Consider the following 24,372-nt stretch of genomic DNA (forward strand, 5'->3'; position numbering starts at 1 on the left):
CCATCTCGCGAGCATCAACCTTTAAGCACTTTTGCAACCATTGGTTGTTATCGAAGTTAGTGTAACCATAAGTTGCCGTAGATTCGGTAAATGCTGCACAGGCCACTCTTCAGGTCGTCCGCTAAATTCCGGCAAATCTAGCAACTTTCGCGGCATTAAGGCAGGTTACGATGAATACGGCATGTATACGTTGGCGTTGGTAGGCGGCATCGATAAGTTCGGCGAATGTAATTAGTACGTATCATCAACATGAAACGCACAGTATAAATAATTTGCTGTCGAAATTGTACTGCAAATAATTGGCTGTGAGCTGGCACCACAACGGGACTCAGCAAATGGCTGACTTGCGTTAGACTGCGCGTCTAACGGTGGCGCTTGCGCTGACTGCGGCAGTGATAGCTGCGACTGCGCGACTACGCTACTGGCGTACGTAACGGCGGAACTACCGCTTCCGCATAGCTCTGCTCTGAGGGTCTCGTTTTGTAGGTCACGCTTCCTTAGCTGTACTTGCGTAGCTTTCAAAATACTTTCAAGCGTAGCTAACCGGTGCTCCATGGCTTGGAGATCGAAGACTGAAGGGGCTGGCATATCCGGTGTGATGTCTCTGGAAGCTTTGGCGGCGTAAGCGTCCGTGCCTGGGATTGTACTAACTCCACTGTCGGCATCAGACGTAGTGGTGTTTAAGGCAGTTGTTGTGTCCATGGCACGACCGTTGATGCTTGTCGCGAATATTGACTCTTCAGCGATCGACTCTAAAGAATTAAATTGGCGTGCATATTGCTCTGGCTGGCTTGCAATTGTTGGTTTAGCCGAGGACCCCTTCGGGTTGGAGTACGTTGCATTTTTAGATCAGATAACCGGTGGCAGCAACTTCCCAATCAAAAGCGAGTATGCACTACGGCGCGGCTATTTAATTTTAAACAAACTTCGCGAAAAACAATACATCACGACAAAAAAACGCAAGCAAAATAAAATTGTAGTCATTGGTCCGCTATTAACAAATTTAACGCGTTCAGAATTCAGCTACTACGGAAAATAAAAGTCTTTGGTTTACTATTTTGTACGAAGAACGGAACGCTTTATTTTGCTGTGTGTTACTCCGGCTGCTGACCAACGAATGGTGGGCAAGTAAAAGGCAAAGACGGAGCAAACTCACAGCAGCGAAAATGTGTACATAAGTATGTGAATTCAAATTCCTCCAAAATAGGATAACGGCAAATTGTACATGCATATGTATATAAGCAAAGTTCAATTGTACATATGTAAGTATGTATGTATGTACATACATAAGGCAAACTTCAAATTTATACATAGCAAAGCAAATACAATAAGAAGTGAATACAAAGCAAATACGATAAATGAAGAATTCGAAAATATAAATCAGTCACAATGGATGATACGGTAAGCGGGCGTTCTGCGACAAATATATTTTATGTCAAAATATATTCGAAAGACTAAGCTTAAACCCTCTTAAGCATTTTCCACTCCTGGCCAGTTTACCAAGCTCTCATCCTGACGAATCGTTGAACCAGAACTCCGTTGCACTCATTTTTACCACGTTTTTATAAACTCGTTTTCTCTTTTATTTCATTTTAATTTGCACAAATTTACATACATATGTATAAGCACACTATTTAGTTTGCTTGATTAGTAAAGAAAACTTCTCAGCGTTGAAAAATGTACTATTGTAAACAAGCTAACCCAGCGAAATTCACAATAGCGCTATTCTTCATCGAATGAGCGTCATAATACCAAATGAAAATTCGTTCGGTCGGAATGCAACTCATAATAGGGGCCTTACTTTTACATTTCTATGTGAGACTACATTTTCAACAAATGCTTACATAAACAAGTAATTTTTAAGCAAAAAAAAACAAAACCAATTTCAATTCCCATCTAAGAGTTTAAGGTTATCGTTTATCTATTCATGATCTGCATTGTGTTTTCTTGTTTTCGTATACATTTGAAGAGTAAGGGGGCCGCGAAATTTTTTTAGCACACCAAGGGTGCCGAGGTGGAAAAAGTTTGGGAACCCCTGATGTAGATCAATGATGCCGGTCGCCTTAGCCGAATGGTTAGAGGTGCGTATATTCACTAGATTGAACCAAGGTTCACCAGGGCAACATCTAAAAGAAAAATGTTGTTCCTCGGTACGCAAAGGCAAGCCTCCGAATGTACTTGTGCCATGAAAAAGCTTCTCTTAAAAACTATGTGCCATTCGGAGGCGGCGTAAAACTGTATTTCCTTCCATTTATAAAACAACATCAAGACGCACACCACATTGAAGGAGAAGTTCGACCAAACACGTAGAAGAATGTGGAAGCACCGAATCTTTTTTTTTATAATATGGGTATTCATGGAAACGCCTCATAACCGCTTGAACCTTATAAATAAATCGATTTTCCATAAAAAATTAGGTTTGTATGGTTACGAGGCGTTTACGTGTTTAGATCAATTCCCCTAATGATACCTTATACCGAATATAATTGTCCACCCATATTGTACATTAATATGTTAAAATTAAATTGTATGCCTGAAAGAGTAGTGTGCAGAGTACACTAACAAAATTCACAAGATATTTCCTTTGTGGAATGCAGCAAATGTAAATGTTACCGGCCAAACCCGATCTTACGGCTAAATTAGTTTTGCCTAGGCCAAACTAGTTCTACCAACATGGGATATGATATACCGGTTTAGCGTAGGATAAACTGGTATTACCGAACCCGGTTTGGACAAACCGGTTAAGTCTAGGCTGAACTAGATGATCCTGATATTAATGTACTTTCCAGTTTAAACTAGTGTGATCTACGTTGATTGTGGGTGCAGAGATGAGCTGTGTTAAATATGCCTTACCTCGGGTGAGGCCAATAATTGATTAAGGATCGTAGGGAAAATCCATCGCTTTGCATGCATTTGACAAGTAGTTGATTTCCTTTTTATGGGTAAGAAATCTAATGACACACTTCAACGTTTGTTATTTTAGACATTACCCAGTAAAAACAAGTATGTAACACTGCATGTTAACTTTTGCATGCCAAATTTGACGCATAGAGCAAAATTGCACATAAAATGTACTTAGTTTTTATTTTTAGTAGAGAATGTATTTTTGCGTTTGCAGTTTTCAACATTTCATGTGAGTATTTTAAACATCTCATGTTCAAAAATCCAGTCTTGAACATCTTATGCGTATACTTACACAGATTTTATGTGAAAATAAACACTTTTCAGTGGCAGTTTTTAAAGTGTATAAATAAATTGCGGAACGAACACTGAAGCAGCACTGACAGTAAAAAACCGCATTGTGCCGGACGGTCTGAACAACTCTATTTGGGACTGTGGCAACGATATTATATTTTTCACTCACACTGATAGGTACGGCACTGATATGTGTTGATAGACTTTTATTGTAAAAATCACCTATATAGTTTATTTAAAGTCGATAAATAAACGCTAATTCCGATTGCAGGCATCGTTTCTATTCGCGTCGCCGCTACTATTCTCCGAATACGGGCCATTGCCCGTGCGTCTCTCGTTTGTCTTGGCAAATCTCTTTTAGCTTTAAGCATTTTTAAATACTTCGCACTATTCTGTTATTTTTAAATTTTTTTTTATGTATTTAGTAACGAAATTCCACTTTGTAAATACATAGAGATAGAGGCAGGATTCCCATAAAAAATAGGGCTAAATAACTTTACCATATCAATTCTAATTTGACCATACATATGTACATATGTACGCATGTATTAAAATCTAATTGGATTGACTGAATATTGATCTGTTGAACTAACATTGTTGACTTTTGTTTTGTGCGGAATTTGCATGAAGCGAAACAGACATTTCTTTGTGTTATTTATTTTGCATGCTACTACAGCACGGGCAACTTTTTTCACAAACTTCATCTTTTTGAAATAAAGGAAAAGCTGAAGATCAATGTATGTATGTATATGTATGTCACACCAAGATGCTTACGGTGAGCATGTACCGATATCGCAGCATGCAGCATTTTAGCATTTTGAAGTAAAAAAAAACAACAGTTTCTAAACGAAATACACGATGTACAGTGTTTGTTTGTTTTGAACGCAGCGCTGCTTGTACATACATAAATTTCGCTTTTGGGCGCAGCGCTGTTTCTACATAAATTTCGCTTTGTGCTAGCTGAGTATAAAAAGAGAAGGGAATAGAGAGAAATATGTATGTGGTTTGTTGATGCTCTCTAAACACAAACGCGTGAAAGGCAAACGGTCTTGCAATGCGTGGTATTGTTGATCAACTTAATACTTTAATTAAACATATTTATTATTAAAATTTCATTTTAAAAATACCACAGGCTCCTACTGTGGTAGAAATATGTAATTTTATAACTTGAATCATAGAAATCGACCCAGTACATCGGCTGTTTTGCTCTCACGTTTTTTTGGGTTTTAATTTTATATATATTATAGAAGATATAGTATGTTCATTTTACATATCCAACTCATATTTGTTTGCACATGAATTGTATTTACATATGTATGTAATACTTCATATTTCTTGATATAATCATACATTAATATTTGAATATAATCTTTGGATGTAGTGCTGAAGTATTATTTTGCTTCTATATATACATATGTACAACATTAAATGAATTGTATTATTTAAATACTACATACAGGGCTTTTCAGGATGTTGTGCTAATGATCTTGGATTTGCATTTATAATTGCTGTTACAAATCTTATATTTGCACTTTCGTGTTGTTGTTACAAATGAATTCAATTCTGCAAATTCATGATCACATGCACAAGATCCTGAACAGCCCTTATGCATAGTTGCACTAACTTATGCACTCTAAAATTTATCAACTTTTAAAACAGAGTATTTTGTAAATAGAGCAGCCCTGCGTGACCGCTGAATATACACTCACACTAGTATACAGTGAAACCTCCCTTGGGCGGACACTCACCGTCAGTCATTTTTTGCCCGCCCAAGAGAGGTGTCCGAGGGAGAGGGAAGCCTATTTTAGAAATTTTTAATGTTTTAATTAATTGAATAGTCACTGTTTCTTATTTGAATAAAAGATATTGATATTACATCGTTCAAACAAAAATGTGCATGTAGTTTTTCAAAAGTGCACATTTTATTTATGTGCGTATCTACATATTCAGTAATAACAAAATAAAAATAAATATTACATTTTAGTCCATAAACTACATAAAATCATAGACTCATTACATAAAAAACTGGGAAATTGTCGATTGACGTAAGTTTTATTTTTAATTTTTTTCAGTGTCAGTACCTTTTTCATCAATAGTTTTCATGTTTTTATCAGTCTCCAAGGGTTTCTGACAATTCAAATAACGAACCTAAACCACTGCGCAAACCAAACTAAATGTGTGCATAACAATCACATTTTGTGCGGGAAGTCCCCTTTTTCCATTTAGTAGTGCGCCTATCAGGATTCCGCGTCCGCTCAACGGAGGTTTTTGTTTGATTTGTTATGAAAAGAAATCTTAATGTCCGTTGATAAGAGGTTCGCGTCCGCCCAATAGAGTTTTTGTGTCAATTTTATGCAAAATAACTGTCCGCGTCCGCCTTAAGAGAGAGTAATTTGTTCCGAAATTTATTCTTAAATCTTGGTATAGGGAAAAATGTCCGCCCAAGGGAGGTGTTCGTCTAATAGAGGTGTCCGTTAGGAGAGGTTTCACTGTACATATATACGTAGTACATAAGAATCAACGAGGCTATATTCGTTTTGATAAAAAAATGAAGTGAATTATTGTATACAAGCCAACTGACCGGTCAACACCTTATTTTGTATTTCGCACGCGTGATTCGACTTTGCTGCAAAGTTTTATTTAGTGTGTCAATTAGCAAGTTTTTTTTGTTCGTTAATGTTGTATTTAGGAGCATACGACTGCCCTACTTTGTCGCGAAAATAAATTAATAATACAAGTTTTTGGGAAGCGTAAACTAGCGCTTCGGCATTGGCGACCGTGACAGGACCCAATCCGGTGTTCTGTTGATTTAGTTGCGTCCGCAGTACGTGGGTACAGTTGGACAAAGGCTGCTGTCATTGGGTGTCCAGGATTTGGAAAGGCTGCTGTTGTTGTCGCTAGCGTGGTAGCGAACTTGGACGTTGCTGTTGTTGTTGTCGCTATCTTGGTGGCGAACTCCGCCTACCGTTCCATAGCTACCTTAATGCGGAACTCTGGGGATGCCAACCTAAATTGCAGCCGGTGTTATAATGTATATGTACTTAATCCAATTCAGAAGTATTGCCTGAATACTGTAACGTACGGTACAACGCCCGCTCCATTTTTAGCTATTCGATGTTTAAAGCGATTGAGTGACATATATTCAGACCAATATGCACTCGGTTGTAGGGTAATCCGAAATGAGTTTTATGTAGATGATATACTATCTGGTGCCGACAACATAAAAGAGATGCTACAAATCCAAGAACTTGATCTCCGAAAAAAGACACAATAAAATTTAAAATCGACCGAGCTTCACTTGAAATAAAACCCACTAAGCTTAATATATTGTCAGTTTCATCCCGTATATTTGATCCGCTCGGTTTGCTATGCCCTCTTATTGTAAACGTTAAAATCTTATTACAAGAATTATGGCTATTAAAGTTGGCATGGGACGAATCAATTCCCCAAAATATAGAAACATCATGGCAAAAATTGGCTCAAAATTTAGCACAAGTCGATAAAATGGAGGTACCACGATTTGTAAATATGTTGCCCAATGAAGGTATACAAATTCATGGCTTCTGTGATGCTTCGCAACGTACTTATGGTTGTTGTTTATATATTCGAACCCACATGACAATGTTGTAACATCGCAACTGTTGACTGCCAAGTCTAAAGTGGCGCCGTTAAAAACCAAAAGTCTCCGCCGTCTCGAACTTTGTGCCGCCTTGTTACTAACAAAATTATATAAAGTAATTGTGCCACTAATTCAGAGCGTTGTAATTGAAAAGGTTGTGTTTTGGTCTGATTCAGAAATAGTGGCGTACTGGTTGAAAAAGCACCCGTCCACTCTGTCTACTTTTGTCGCAAATAGGGTAGCTGAAATCCAGGAAAACGCAGTCAATGTTGTATGGAGACATGTCCCGACTAAAGAGAATCCTGCAGACTTAGCATCACGCGGATGTGATATTGACCAATTACTTCAACCTTTGTGGATTGAAGGTCCTGGTAAAAGATTCGAGAAATTGGCCACAAAACAAGAAATTTGAGCTCGAGGAATCCAACACATAATTAGAGCTAAAAAAAGGCGAAAACCATACTAAATCTTGTAGTACAAGAGAATATAATTTTAAAAATAATTTACTCTTTGTCGTCCTTTAACAAAATTGTACGAATTGTAGCATATATTTACAGATTTATAAAGCCGTTCGCAAATACAGAGTATTTTTGTAAATAGTGCAGACCTGCGTGGCCGCTGAATATCTACTCACACTATTATTTATATATACGTAGTACATAAGAACCAAAGAGGCGATATTCGTTTTGCTAAAAAATAAAGTAAACTATTGTATACAAGCCAACTGACCGGTCAACACCTTATTTTGTATTTCGCTCGCGTAATTCGACTTTGCTGCAAAGTTTTATTGAGTGTGTCAATTAGCAAGTTTTTTGTTCGTTAATGTTGTAGGAGCATACGACTGCCCTACTTTGTCGCGAAAATAAATTAATAATAAAAGTTTTTGGGAAGCGTAAACTAGGGCTTCGTCAATATTACCAACAAAATCGATAAATATATCGATAACAAAGTCCATAACGAAATAGAAAAAAATACCGATATCAAAATCGATAAAAAAGTCGATATCAAAACCTATAGAAATATCGATAACAAATTCGATAAAAACATCGATAGCAAAATCGATAGCAAAATCAATATCAAAATCGATGTAAATATCGATAACAAAATCGATATAAATATCGATAACAAAATCGATAAATATATTGATAACAAAATCGATACAAATATCAACAAAAAAATCGATAAACAATAAAATTTTGCGAATATTTTATGATATCAATCAATATTCATGCAATTCATACCCTCTCAAACACTTAAATTGTCCAAATAATTTTTTGGGGCGTATCTATTCATAATCAAAATTCAGTTGGTTTTTAAAGTTGGTATAAGCACGGCAGATTTTGGTCAAAAAGGGGACTTGAGATGGAAGAATACGACCCCCTGATTTCAAAGCTACCGTCCTTTTTCTCTTATCAAGGGTATATAATATTTCTTGTGCAAACGCAAGTAAAAATTGTGATTTTTGGTCATTTTCTTAAGGCNAAAAAAAGGCGAAAACCATACTAAATCTTGTAGTACAAGAGAATATAATTTTAAAAATAATTTACTCTTTGTCGTCCTTTAACAAAATTGTACGAATTGTAGCATATATTTACAGATTTATAAAGCCGTTCGCAAATACAGAGTATTTTTGTAAATAGTGCAGACCTGCGTGGCCGCTGAATATCTACTCACACTAGTATTTATATATACGTAGTACATAAGAACCAAAGAGGCGATATTCGTTTTGCTAAAAAATAAAGTAAACTATTGTATACAAGCCAACTGACCGGTCAACACCTTATTTTGTATTTCGCTCGCGTAATTCGACTTTGCTGCAAAGTTTTATTGAGTGTGTCAATTAGCAAGTTTTTTGTTCGTTAATGTTGTAGGAGCATACGACTGCCCTACTTTGTCGCGAAAATAAATTAATAATAAAAGTTTTTGGGAAGCGTAAACTAGGGCTTCGTCAATATTACCAACAAAATCGATAAATATATCGATAACAAAGTCCATAACGAAATAGAAAAAAATACCGATATCAAAATCGATAAAAAAGTCGATATCAAAACCTATAGAAATATCGATAACAAATTCGATAAAAACATCGATAGCAAAATCGATAGCAAAATCAATATCAAAATCGATGTAAATATCGATAACAAAATCGATATAAATATCGATAACAAAATCGATAAATATATTGATAACAAAATCGATACAAATATCAACAAAAAAATCGATAAACAATAAAATTTTGCGAATATTTTATGATATCAATCAATATTCATGCAATTCATACCCTCTCAAACACTTAAATTGTCCAAATAATTTTTTGGGGCGTATCTATTCATAATCAAAATTTAGTTGGTTTTTAAAGTTGGTATAAGCACGGCAGATTTTGGTCAAAAAGGGGACTTGAGATGGAAGAATACGACCCCCTGATTTCAAAGCTACCGTCCTTTTTCTCTTATCAAGGGTATATAATATTTCTTGTGCAAACGCAAGTAAAAATTGTGATTTTTGGTCATTTTCTTAAGGCCTCTTTAGGGATCCATAGGACGACTAGGCGGTCGTATTTGCATTTTTGTTAAAAAGAATGCCTCCTAAATCGTCTTCACCAAGTTTCATTGGTTAATTTTGCCTGGTTTTCTTATAATAAAGAGTGAAGCTCTATATAAAAGCCAACCCAAAGTAAATAGAAGCTTTTTTGATAGACAACCCATTAAAAATTATGTCCAAAAGCTACAACTAACTTGTAAGTATAAATTTAATTTGGACTATAATCAAAATCAAAATTTTAAATATGCAATTACAAACTGAATGCACAGCACAAACCAAGGCGTTTTTATATACGGTTGAGTTACAAGATCAGCTGATTTTGTGATTGTGTTTCGCCTCACGGCTTATAATGTCAAATTGAAATATTTTGTTTGCACTTCCACAAACACTCTTACACAGATTTTTAGTTTACGCCGCAAAAGCAAAAACAAAATACATGTCAATTTATGTTTTTTGTACTCCTGCTAACACCTTATACTAATTCACAAACGAATTGCACGTAGTTTACTTTGTACAGTTTAATGAACGTCCGTGAAGTGTTATGGTTCTTCCTTATTGTCCCACGTATTCAGCGCGTAGACTTCTAAATTCGCCAAAGTCCAAACACGAAGATTACAACAGCCAGTCGCCAACGACAATCAATATTTAATTAAAATTTAACTTGACTTAATTAAGTCCCTGCTCGGGCGCCAAAAAATGTTGGGCAGTAGGCCTTTTTACTGCAGGTGCAAATTCCGACAACGAGTTTAATTCAAATTGCTACGACGAGCGCCAAAAAAAGGAAGCGAGGCTGGCTGTGGTTAATGATGGAATGAATATTTATTTCTTCTTTATTTCACTTTGATGACATAGGAAGGCAAAACTTATCTAACAGAGATGGACAATTATTTTTGGCATTGTCAGATCCGAAATATTCTATGTTTTAAAGAGTAAGAACGTACAGTATCGGTCATATCTATAGCACGCCATTTCAAAGTGATATTGTGTGCCAATTATGCTTATTTATTTATTTTTAAGAATTTTCAATTAAAATACAGTTCTTTCTCTAACAAACCCCATATAAACCCAAGTTTAAAAATTTGTAGAAAACTTAAAAAAAATGGCAACAAATTTTCACCTAATTTTCCTACTTTTTTCTCGGAAGTGTTAGAATTTTTTTGATCACACAGTTTTTTAGCCACTGCAATTTTAGTCTGATAATGTGCAAATTTCAAGTGGCTACGAATCACCGTTAATTTTTTAGAATTTTTTTTGCCGCATTCGCTTCCATATAATGAATAAACTCAATTTATTTGTATATGTATGAAAACCGCAACACCTTTGGCGGAAAAAGTCTAAAAAATCAACGGTAACTTTCAGTCACTTGGAACTTGCACATTATCAGACTAAAATTGATTGGGCTATAAAACTGTGTATTCAGAAAAAATCAAACACTTCCGAGAAAAAAGTTTGAAATTTAGGTGAAAATTCGTTGCACTTTTTTGAAGTTTTCTACAAATTGTTAAACCTGAGTTTATATGGGGTTTGTACGAGAAAGAACTGTATTTTAATTGAAAATTCTCAAAAATAAATAAATAAACATAAGTTGCACACAATATCACTTTGAAATGGCGTGCTATAGATATGACCGATACTGTATGTGCCCAAACAATATTGATAGCAAAATCGATAGCAAAATCAATGACAAAATCGATAAAAATATCGATAACAAAATCGATAAAAATATCAATAACAAAGTCGATAACAAACTCGATAAAAAATATAAAATTTTGCGAATATTTTCTGATATCAATCGATATTCATGCAGTTCATAGACCTCTGTCCAAATATTTTTTTGGGGTGTATCTATTCATAATCAAAATTTATTTGGTTTTTAAAGTTGGTGTACGGACGGCAGATTTTGGTAAAAACGGGGGTTTAAGATGGAAGAGTAGAATCCATCTATATTTTGAGATCCATCGATATGGATCGCGATCCGTATTGATAGTGTTAAAGCTTAAACAGATGCCAGCATAGATCCGGATTAACTCGGACTTAATCCGAATCAACTGCAGTTAATTTCCAAGTGGATCCCGATCAACGCTGCCTTCTGTTTATTCTTTAACAGACGCCTTAGTCAAACTATGTGCAGGGTTGTTTTTCATTTAAGAGCTGAATGGACGACTTAATGAACTGTACAAATTAAACTACGTACAATTCGTTTGTGAATTAGTATAAGGTGTTAGCAGGAGTACAAAAACCATAAATTTACATGTATTTTGTTTTTGCTTTTGCGGCGTAAACTCAAAATCCGTGTAAGAGTGTTTGTGGAAGTGTAAACAAAATATTTCAATTTGACATTATAAGCCGTGAGGCGAAACACAATCACAAAATCAGCTGATCTAATAACACAACCTTATATAAAAACGCCTTGGTTTGTGCTGTGCATTCAGTTTGTAATTGCATATTTAAAATTTTGATTTTGATTTATAGTCCAAATTAAATTTATACTTACAAGTTAGTTGTAGCTTTTGGACATAATTTTTAATGGGTTGTCTATCAAAAAAGCTCCTATTTACTTTGGGTGGGCTTTTATATAGAACCTCACTCTTTATTATAAGAAAACCAGGCAAAATTAACCAATGAAACTTGGTGAAGACGATTTAGGAGGCATTCTTTTTAACAAAAATGCAAATACGACCGCCTAGTCATCCTATGGATCCCTAAAGAGGCCTTAAGAAAATTACCAATAATCACAATTTTTACTTGCGTTTGCACAATGTTATATACCCTTGATAAGAGAAAAAGGACGGTAGCTTTGAAATCAGGGGGTCGTATTCTTCCATCTCAAGTCCCCCTTTTGACCAAAATCTGCCGTCCGTATACCAACTTTAAAAACCAACTAAATTTTGATTATGAATAGATACGCCCCAAAAAATTATTTGGACAATTTAAGTGTTTGAGAGGTGTATGAATGAACTGCATGAATATTGATTGATATCATAAAATATTCGCAAAATTTTATTTTTTATCGATTTTGTTATCGATATTTATATCGATTTTGTTATTGATATTTACATCGATTTTGATATTGATTTTTCTATCGATTTATCGATTTTGCTATCGATGTTTTTATCGAATTTGTTATCGATATTTTTATAGGTTTTGATATCGACTTTTTTATCGATTTTGATATCGGTATTTTTTTCTATTGCGTTATGGACTTTGTTGTCGATATATTTATCGATTTGGTTGCTAATATTGACGAAGCGCTAGATTACGCTTCCCAAAAACTTGTATTATTAATCTATTTTCTCGACAAAGTAGAGCATACGCTCCTACAACATTAACGAACAAAAAAAACTTGCTAAGTGACACACTCAATAAAACTTTGCAGCAAAGTCGAATTACGCGAGCGAAATACACAATAAGGTGTTGACCGGTCAGTTGGCTTGTATACAATAGTTCACTTTATTTTTTAGCAAAACGAATATAGCCTCGTTGGTTCTTATGTACTACGTATATATAAATACTAGTGTATATTCAGCGGCCACGCAGGGCTGCACTATTTACAAAAATACTCTGTTTTAGAAGTTGAAAAATTTTAGAGTGGATCAGTTTGTGCAACTATGCATAAGGGCTGTTCAGGATCTTGTGCATTTGATCATGAATTTGCATAATTCAATTCATTTGTAAAAAGAACAAGAAACTGCAAATATAAGATTTGTAAGNATCTTGTGCATTTGATCATGAATTTGCATAATTCAATTCATTTGTAAAAACAACAAGAAACTGCAAATATAAGATTTGTAAGAGCAAATATAAATGCAAATCCAAAATCATTAGCACAACATCCTGAAAAGCCCTGTAATAGTATTTAAATAATACAATTCATTTAATGTTGTAGATATGTACATATAGAAGCAAAATAATACTTAAGCACTAAATCATTCTCATTTCTTATGCGCCGCCGCCGAGTTACGAAATTATCGGCGCGGCGGCGGCGGCGGCGGCGTTCGACGCCTAAGGAATTTTGTACAAAATTTTCATGTTGTTGCACATTGAAATACATCGTTTGAAGGAACTAAACACTACTCGCATAAAAACACTATTTTACGAAATGAAAATTACATTTTTAAAAGGATTTTTTTTTGCATCATTTGGGCCGCTGAACATTTCAAAAAAAAATTGTAACTCAGAAAAAACATAGGTAACACGTTTTTTGATCGAAAGCGTTTATTACAGTTAAATTAGGGTCGAATACTGGTAATATAACGTATTTTTCCGCAGTAGAAAATTTTTTTCAATACTACAACAATACTACTTTTTCATATACTACATCAACAAGAAAGTTATAACACATCAAAAACGTTAACGCCAATATCTCAGAAAGCAGTTTTAACAGAAGCGCCCGTATTGCATCTAACTCCTCAATTATTGGAGATAAAACAAAGACTTGTTGATTTTCCTGTGTGCTTTTTTTAATATTTTAAACAGAATTTTAATAAAAAGCAAACACTTTTTTTGCTAATTTTTACATTCGTAAGTTACTTTATTCTGGGGTCCCACAGACGTACACAAGAATTAGGTGGCTGTGTGAAAATTATGTTAGTATTCCTAAGTGGTGGTCAAACCCCAGGAAGGTTTTGCTCCCGCGTATCGCAATATAAATAGGCCCGTTCAGGTGGAAGTTGATGGGTTAAACTTTTAGAAAAAGTAGGCCAACCTTATTTTCAATATATAACCCGCAAAAAATCGTCAGAACTCCGTAATTTAACATAACGGTTGATAAGCTTATTGCAAAAATGTATTGATAGCGGCATAAATTACCCCAATAACTTAACCTTAAAACTTTTTTATTTCTTTAAATTGAAATAGTACATACAGATTTGTAGAGTACATAGAGATGTATGTATATTAGCGTGCCTATCGAAAATCGTCTTTTTGTACGTAAGTACTACATATTTTCAAATTGTGGAAATTATCGATAAATCGACAGGCCGCGACCTCTAAATGGCCCTTAAAAAATCTATATAAGTTGGCAATAATATTTCTCATAAAAACGAATAAAATTAGGGGGTAGGGCCTTGAAATTAAAAAAAAAAAACATTTACGATGGGAAACCTAATGTACCTATATACTATATAGACTCTTCTCTGTTCGCCCATCCATCAGCAGCAGTCACTCAACATTTGAATTAAATGAATGAATTAAATAGAATTATAATCTGATGATATGATAACATTAAAAGCCTCATGACTCTTTGGAATCCACCTTATGGGCAGTAGCGCCGGCGTTTCCAGACGCACCGGCGTCGCCGCCGATTCTTTTTGAAGTTGACCACGCCGCCGCCGCAAAGCCTGTCGGCGTAAACCTCTAATGCAGCGGTGCCCAAAGTTTTCAAATGGAAGAGTACACTGTAAAAATTCGCTAATTTACTTTTTGTTCGGGGATTTATTTGAAACCAAATCTTACATTGAGCTTCGCCCTTGAAATTGAGAGTGAAAAAAAAAATCACTTTCCCACTTCTCTACTGAAGATATGTAATTCATTTTGCCACAATTTAAATATGAAAGTTAAAATAAACACCAGTTTTTCCAAGTGTTATTCATTTTTTGCGATCAAACGCAAGGCAATAACCAAATTTACGTTAAAGATAACTGTCGTCAATATATACCAACAAAGCATACGAAAGTGTTGTTGCTTTGTGCTTGTGCATATGCAAAGAAAAAAATTTTAAGCGATGTAGAAAAAATTGTTTTTGTATTTTGTATTGTTTCGCTCGGAGTGCTGAGTGTGTATATTAGAGCACACAGCGTATACCAAAGTGCTTTTACAAAGCAAATGTGCCCCGAGTGCTTAGGGCTTGGGCATCGCTGCTCTAATGCATATGTATGTATACACCGCCAAACACTTTCCTGGGAAACGAACTATATTCGGCCTTTCACATGTACACAATCGGCTTCTTACACGTACACAATCCGAACGTCAACAGAAAGAGTAGAAGAGCAACAAATTTTATTTAGTTGCATGCAAACAATAGGCGAAGCAGGTTGATGACGCATTATTGTTGAATAAAGTAGGTACACTGAGCAGAATGAATGAATATTCATTCAAAAATTTTATAACACAATTTTTCGTACATACACCCCTAGAAATAGGTATGTATATGGTACCAAGTCGTGCTTTTTCTTCATATTAAAAGAACTTTGTGAATTATGTATTTTTTTTTAATACCAGACTAGTCCTCAATTCAAACATACAATATGTTTTGTTATTTATCTTTTGGTTTAATCGTTATTTTAAATTGTTCTTAAATGTCAAGTTTTACCTAATTTTAAAATAAATATCTGTTAGATGTATATATTTTTATTTTATTTCTACTTGAAATCAACGAAATTTTCTTTTAATATTCAGAGTACCACACTTTAATTACAAAAAAATAAGATTAATTTTGTACAATACATACAAAATTTTACCAACTTTTTCCTTTCTTAGGGCCGTTAACTTTCATTACATGTTTCTATGTTGTTTAGATCTAAAAAAAATAGCGCACAATGAAAAAAAGCGGCAAAAAACATACCAAAGTTTTTATAATAAGTAATAAAACACAGAAATTTTTTTCCGTGCATTACCACCAACACATTCTCATTTTTTGTTTCATAACTAATACATTCTCATTTTAAGACTTTTCTCTTTTTGGCGGGCACTGATATAGAACAGTATTTCAATTATTTCTATGCTAGCGGAATTCCTCGTCTTTCGTTCCTAATAGTTCGTCTTCGTTCCTAATAGTTTGCTAATACATTAAGTTTCATAAAGCACAATTATACGTATACATTCAGCGCATTTTATGTACATTTTAGACGAGAGTATTGCAGTGCAGTGGTTTATTTCGTTGTGCATAATTTGGTCGTCGTTAACTTCACTTGCCTATTAATGCCTATGTGCTGCCTAGAATTACATATGAACGCCATATGTAAAGTGTATATAATTTATTCATATTTATTTGTGTTGCTTTCGACTTCTCTGCTTACGCTAGCGAACAGAGGCTTTTAGTTAATTTGGTCGGGCTTTGACTTGGTTTGTTGGTTCAGAAGAATATATGTACATATCAGACAACAGCATGAGTATACTCACTTCCATCTAAATAGTATGAACTCATTGCTGTGAACTGTATACGAGTAGTGAGAAACATCGTACAAACAGTGAGATTCATAGTTAGTTTTGAAATCAATGTTTAGCTNAAAGCATACTGAGCATCTTTCTCTTTGACACCATGTCTGAAATCCCACGTGATCTGTCAAATACTAATGCATGAAAATCCTAACCTCAAAAAAATCACCCGATATATTAGTTTTACTAAATTATTTGATTATTTTTACTAATTTTCAGCAGCCAATTAATGACACGGTTGGTAGGACTGAGCCGAAAGTCACTACAAGCAATTTATTAAACCATAGTGCGATTAAATTACGATATTTTAAAAAGTCGGGACCCTTTGAAGAAGCGTTCAAAAAGTTATAAGGGACAAATACCTAACAATCCACCTGACGTATATTTGTATAACTAGTGTACTAAAGAAATGCACTGTTACCTCAGAAGACATCGGCTTTATAAGAGACTTGAAAAATAAGTTGCTTTATTATTTAAAAACAGTTGCTGTTAAAAACTTAACAGGGCTCAAGAACTTTACTGAATCTAAACAAAGATACACAAAAGAGAAATGTTTACAAATTATGAGAACGTTAACTGAAAATTCTGACAGTACAACGGAACCACAAATTGCGGATACACCTTTGTTACCTTCAGACAACTTTGAGCTGTTTTCAGGTCTTCTTAAACAACCTACCTTTGTGAGCAGAACTGATAAAGCTACTGCAGAGCTGCGGCGATATGAAAATATTGAGGTATATTTTCATACGGACTTCTATATAATTAAATGGTGGGAGGTACACAAATGCGAAATGCCGCTGCTGCATAAACTCAGTCGTAGAGTATTTAATAGCCACTCCTTCAACTAGCGCATCGTCAGAAAGTTTTTTCTTGTGTGCAAATGTGAAAAGAAAGCGAGTGAATTAAAATGTATTTTGCGTGTATCCATGCAGCTCTCTGGTACATATGTACATGTAGAAACGCGGTTGCTATATCGTCTTCACATATGCATGTACGTACAGATCTATACATAAGGTGAATTCTAATGAGCTTTACACCCCATTGGAAAAGTCTGTGGTACTATTGCACTTCGATAATTATAAAAAAATTTAAATAAATATTGTTTATTTATATTTGGCAGTTAATTGAAGATTCTGTTGATTTTTTTTTTTAGCTCAAGGCCGGGTTGAAATAAAACAATCTGTTTTTGTTGTTTTTAAATCGTCTATATTTCGACTTCAGTCTGAAGTCATCATCAGGACTGCAATAAATATCTTAATTACAAAAATTGCATAAAAGACTATCAACACACTGTATATAAGCACAACTTACACATTCGGCTGCGCCTGGTAGACTAATGTGTGCAAAAAACAAAAGATTTAACAAACCAAACAATGAGACGAAATGGACATAAAAATATAAACAAATGAAAGAACAGTAATTGTAAACAAAAAATCATACAAACAACATTGCATTGGACGGCACACTGTACGACATAACTATGTATACAAATCATCCAGCATTGCAATGTTATCATAGACGAAGTTCGGACACGGATCGAATAATAGACAACAATATTAGGCTTATTTGTTGTGCCTTAATATTATGTTGCGGTAGACGTGTGCACTGTTTTCAGTGTCTGTTTTGAAATTCATCCTTTTATCATTAGGGGTGTTCACAATGTGGAGCATTTCTAATATAAAGCGTTTGTGTTAATTTTTCTCTCCTTCTAAGACACTCACATTACCAAACTCAGGGTAATGTCCCGTGTCTTTACAGTGGGATGACAAGGCCGTCTTGTTGTCCGAGTAAGTGTTCCTTAATTTTACGTTCGATTTGTGAACGGAAATCCTTGTCTTAAGTTTTGATTTGGTTGTCCCCACATATACTTGTTTGCATACGTGGGACCCGTCGCACACTGGGGCCAAGCGTGCTCAAAATTCAATTTTTAAAAAATGTGTTTTTTGGGAAAATAAAAACGCAGTTATATTCCCCATAAAATTCTACATCGGGGGTGATTTTTCAGCTCTCCACCATTTTTCGGCTGAGAGATATGCGTGTCCAAGCATCACAAATTTGAACAATATTTTTTTTTTCAAAACTGAGAAATTCGAATATGCAATTCAAATTGTTATTGTAAGAAAGCGGTATTATATTTCGTTATTTTTTTACCATGACTTAAAATGAAGCTTCTTTATTTTTTTGGGATATTCTTTTTGGAATTATGTGTTTTAAAAAAATTATGTTTAAAAAAACTAAACTAACCTCTATTTTTTGCAAGTGTAATTTTCAAAATCATTTTTTTTATAAATGCGCAAAGCGCTTTTAAATTTGACACTACTGCAATAAAGTATGCTTCTTACTTATTAAGAATCCGAGTTCAAAACCAAAAGAACTTTGCGCATTTTTAAATAAATTGGTTTTAAAAATTTCACTTTGATTTTAATTAAACACAAAAACATACACTTCTGGTTAAGTTTGATTCTGTTTCATTTCGAACTTAAATTGTTTATTATTTTAAGGTTGCTCAGTGAATAAAAGTTAGTTAGTTGTTCAGTAAACCACCAATTTTTATAATTTTTGAACTATGCACCCTTTTATAATACCTCAAATAGTAACAGTACACACGCGTAAAACTTTGTTTTAAACTTAGATACCTGCTACGCAAATGCCTAATTAAAAAAGCAATGAGAAAAACTAACGTATTGTGATTTAAAAATGCGTTAATCGATATTTTTAAGCTGAAAAATATAAATATTTTTAGTGAATATTTCGTATTTAGTTCTAAGTTTTATTTAACATAAGACACATCAAGCGATGGAAGCAAATAATTCAAAACCGTCGTTCAGCAATAAAGCAATAAAAAATGAAGTTGGTAAGTACACTAAGAATCCAATATTAGTAACCTTTTCCGGTTATTTGCAACACTTTTTGTACAATATTTTCCGGCGAATAAGGCTCCGAGCAAAAAATTACTTTAAAGAGACGAGATATGTGTCATGTGATTTTTCAAAGCAATAAAACCAAGCTTTCTGGTAAATTTGAAGATTTACTTGAGTTTTTATTCACGAAAACATCTGCAGATAAACAAAAGTTGAACCTTGCTCTAAAAAATTTTAAAATACAATTTACCAAAAAGTGGGAATCATGTAACAGGCATATGGAAAGATTTACCATACAAGAACATATTTGGTTAAATGGCGACTACGCGTTCGATACACTTAGAACTACTTTAAATGTTGGTAGACCAAAAACGAATTTTGCTGAGAGTAGCCATCAATCTAAACGAAGGAAGACGTCAGAGGTATGTATAAAGTACATTTTTGTGCGTTTTAAATATGCCTATACGTATAATATGAAGTTTTTAGTTGCGATCAAAGTATTCATCAAATGAATCTGAGGGCTTCTGGAAAGCCAGGGCCAACGTTTCGGATGAGGAAAACAATAACGTTTGTGTAAAAAAATTAACTGCATTTGATGCTTTGTCCTTAATTATTGAGTCACAGCTCTCCAGAAAGCAATACAATAATATTAGAAGATATGCTACGGAAGTGTTTCCTTCATACAAAAGCATCCAAAAAGAAAAGAAAAAATGCTACCCACTAAATGTAAAAGTTTCTGAAAGAGAAGCTGGCGTACCTTTACAAGATTTGTTAGACCACAGCTCCTCACGTTTACTTGAAGTTCAGCAAGATGTGTTAAATAATATTTCGACATCTGCTTTAGTTTTATATTCGAAATGGGGTTTCGACGGTAGCAGTGGTCACACACAGTATATGCAAAAATTTGTGGATGACAAAGCTGATGACAAATACATATTTTTAACATCTATAGTTCCATTGCGTTTAGTTGATAATAATAACCAAAGTGTTGTATGGCAAAACCCTCGACCTTATTCCACGAGGCCTATTAAGCTGCAGTACAAAAAAGAATCAGAAGAACTAGTAAAGCATGAAAAAAATTATATTGATTTTCAAATTAATAGTTTACAACCAAGCAGTGTTGTTCTTAATGAATATATTTACACTATTGGCCACAAACTAATGTTCACAATGGTAGACGGTAAAATTTGTAATTCTCTCTCCGATACCAAATCAGCATTAGTATGCTATTTATGCGGAGCCAGAAGCACGGAATTCAACGATATCAATTATGTAATATCGAGACCTATCAACGATGAATACTTTCTTTTGGCTTATCTGTCTTACATTCATGGATAAGGCTTTTTGAGTGCTTGTTGCACATTGGTTACAAACTTCCAGTAAAGTCGTGGAGAGTAAATAAGGAGAACAAACACATAGTTGAAGCAAATAAGCAAAGAATTCAATCTGATTTTTATAATAAAATGTCCTTAATTGTTGGCAAGCCCAAACCCGGCTTTGGTAACACTAACAATGGCAATGTGGCCCGAATTTTCTTGCATAACTATGAGAAATGTTCGGAAATAATTGGTGTGGACAAAAATTTAATAAATATACTGTATATACTATTACAAACTATTAGTTCTGGATTTGAAATAAGCGTGGACAAATTTAATGCTTTTTGTTTAGAGACAGCACATATGTACACAAAATTGTACCCGTGGTATCCCATGTCAACCACACTGCATAAGATTTTGATTCACGGTGGGAAAATAGTTAAAGAAGCTTTGCTTCCCATTGGGCAGTTAAGTGAAGAAGCCTTAGAATGTTCTAACAAGGACTTTAAAAACTTCAGGGATAACTATAGCAGGAAAACGAGTCACGCTGACAATTTAGAAGACGTTTTTAATAGATTGCTGGTCTCATCGGATCCTCTGATTACTTGCTCGCGCTTGTTGCCATTGGTAACAAACCGGAGATCTTATTTGGCTGAAGCAATGGAGTTAGTGGAACCTGAAGCAAATTGTATTAGTATAACTGACCTTGGATGGGACACAGATTGTGACTGTGGGGAATAAGTGCCACACTTTTCAATACAATATTATGTTTAAAACATTTAAACGTAATTGAGCACATTCATAGTTGAAACAAAGACGAAACTAAAAATAATTAAATTTTTTTTTAATTTCTCATACAATATCTTGTCATCGCTGTTAACTTACTTCTAAGTATAGTGAAATCATTAATAAAGCTACTTTCGAAACGAAAAGACTTGTTCTTCTTTATTTTATTGTAACCTAAACTTACCTGTTTTTCAGTTAAAAAATTTAATTCATGTCATGTAATAAACTTAGCTTGGCATAAGAATCTGTAAAAAATTTACCACCAATGCGTTAAAATATGGTCATAAATGAGTTAAGTGAAAATCATAAATGGGTTAAATTATTCATATTAATAAAAAATACATTTTCAAAACAAAAACAGGTCACCAATGGGTTAAGACATGATCACTAATGGGTTAAGATGTCAAAAATTTACTTTACAAGTATAGATCAAGCGAGTCTGATGGAAAGAAATTGATTTCAGAATTTTGAGCACCACCTTATATGGGGCGGCCCCAGTGTGCGTCGCCATTACATGGAATACTGTATACTAAGGCTATCTGCACACTTGTCGTCCAATCATAGTTGCGTTATCGTCTCGCCCTGAAATTTTGAGCCGAACACATGCATTTCAAAGGAGATCTGCACACTTGTCGTTATCGGCTAGTTATCGGCAAATCGTAGAAGATGCAGAAACGGATAAGTACGGCACTGTCGTTTGCTAATCGTTGTGCACGCATTGTTTGTTTACATTTTATGGGGGAAAATTAGTGAAAAAGTTAATATTTGCATTAAAATTGTATAAAAATTAGTATTTTTTTGCATAAAATCTGTGGAAATTATTAAAAAGTGGATAATTGCATTAAAATTTAATAAATATGAGCGTTTTAACTATAAAATATGACGAAATTGTATTAAGTCTCTGTGTGCATACACAAAACACATTCCAGGAAAAGAAAAGAAGAGATATTACTGGAAAATTACGTCTAGAAATGTTGCAGCACAGTCTATATTTAAAAAATTGCAGGTTTTTGTAAATATTTCGCGAAAATATCAACCAAAAAAAACAGAAAATACCTGCTCCAAGTGAATTTTTAGACGCCAAATGAATTGAAATATCACGACCAAGTGTGCAGAAGTGTAATCGTCATGTAATCGTTGCTTCATGACGATAACTATGACTCAACTATGATTGGACGACCAATGAGCAGAAAGCCTAAATCAGATTTCTCATGCTTGGGAAGGCACCCTGAAATTGTGCATATGGAAACTGTGCATACGAAATAATGCATATGAAAAAAACCGAAATAATGCATACGAAAAAACCCGAAATAATGCATATATGCACAGTTTCGCTTGAAAACCGAAATAATGCATATGAAAAAAACCGAAATAATGCATATATGCACAGTTTCGGTTGAAAACCGCAATAATGCATATGACAAGGATTTCCGCTCACAAATCGAACGTAAAATTAAGGAACACTTACTCGGACAACAAGACGGCCTTGTCATCCCACTGTAAAGACACGGGACATTACCCTGATTTTGATAGTGTGAGCGTCTTAGAAGAAGAGAAAAATTACCACAAACGCTTTATATTAGAAATGCTCCACATTGTGAACACCCCTAATGATAAAAGGATGTATTTCAAAACAGACACTGAAAACTGTGCACACGTCTACCGCAACATAATATTAAGGCACAACAAATAAGCCTAATATTGTTGTCTATTATTCGTTCCGTGTCCGAACTTCGTTTATGATAACATTGCAATGCTGGATGATTTGCATACATAGTTATGTCGTACTGTGTGCCGTCCAATGCAATGTTGTTTGTATGATTTTTTGTTTACAATTACTGTTCTTTCATTTGTTTATATTTTTATGTCCATTTCGTCTCATTGTTTGGTTTGTTAAATCTTTTGTTTTTTGCACACATTAGTCTACCAGGCGCAGCCGAATGTGTAAGTTGTGCTTATATACAGTAAGTTGATAGTCTTTTATGCAATTTTTGTAATTAAGATATTTATTGCAGTCCTGATGATGACTTCAGACTGAAGTCGAAATATAGACGATTTAAAAACAACAAAAACAGATTGTTTTATTTCAACCCGGCCTTGAGCTCAAAAAAAAAATCAACAGAATTTAAATAAATAAGTAAATAGATATAGGCCCCTATTATGAGTTGCATTCGATTTTCGACTGTGGTCGAAAGTGCTGAGCGAACGAATTTTCATTTGGTATTATGGCGCTCATTCGATGAAGAATAGCGCTATTGTGAATTTCGCTCGTTTAGGTTGTTCCCAATAGTATATTTTTCACCGCTGAGAAGCTTTGTTTACAAATCGAGCAAACTAAATAGTGTGCTTATACATATTTATGTAAATTTGTTCTAATTAAAACGAAGTAAAAAAGAAAGCAAGTTTATAAAAACGTGGTAAAATGAGTACAACGAGTTCTGGTTCAACGATTCGTCAGAGGATGAGAGCTTAGTAAACTGGCCAGGAGTAGCAAATGTTTAAGAGAGTTTAAGTTTATTAGTCTTTCGAATATATTTTGATATTAAATATATTTAAGAAATTTGTCTACAGATTCATTAAAAAGTTCCGACCATCTAAAGAGGCGTTTGTGAGCCAAATCTATTTAAAATATTTTAAAACTATCAACAGCGCTACGATTTTGTTCTCAGAGATCGTGCCAACAGAGTATAGGAGATTTTCTTTCACAAGTAAAACCAGCCTTTCGAGCTTGTGTTTAGTATTCACGATGTTAGAACTGCATGAAATTAATAAAAAATTGTTTAAAATTAGTGTCTAGCCGCCAAAATGTAAGAAAACATACACAAAATCATAATTTTTTCACAATTTTCTAACACTTCGCTACACCATCGAAAGCAAAATTCTGTTCGACAGAAAATTT

At 34.3% G+C, this 24,372-nt stretch overlaps 2 protein-coding genes across 2 annotated transcripts in view; both read right to left on the minus strand.

Moving 5' to 3' along the window:
- Positions 1-1,247, minus strand: part of LOC108362979 (uncharacterized) — a 7,189-nt gene extending 5,942 nt beyond the window's left edge. Inside the window, exon 1 of the mRNA XM_017616151.1 lies at positions 20-1,247. The gene's annotated coding sequence lies outside the window, so the exon portion shown is untranslated. The remainder of the gene's footprint in view (positions 1-19) is intronic.
- LOC108362980 (probable mitochondrial import inner membrane translocase subunit Tim17 1) overlaps positions 1-24,372 on the minus strand; it is a 72,033-nt gene that overhangs the window by 12,092 nt on the left and 35,569 nt on the right. The window lies entirely within an intron of this gene.

The sequence above is a fragment of the Rhagoletis zephyria genome, unplaced genomic scaffold (assembly GCF_001687245.7).
Source record: "Rhagoletis zephyria isolate East Lansing unplaced genomic scaffold, Rhagoletis_zephyria_1.1 Rzeph_scaffold_01159, whole genome shotgun sequence".
In the NCBI taxonomy this organism is placed as follows: domain Eukaryota; kingdom Metazoa; phylum Arthropoda; class Insecta; order Diptera; family Tephritidae; genus Rhagoletis; species Rhagoletis zephyria.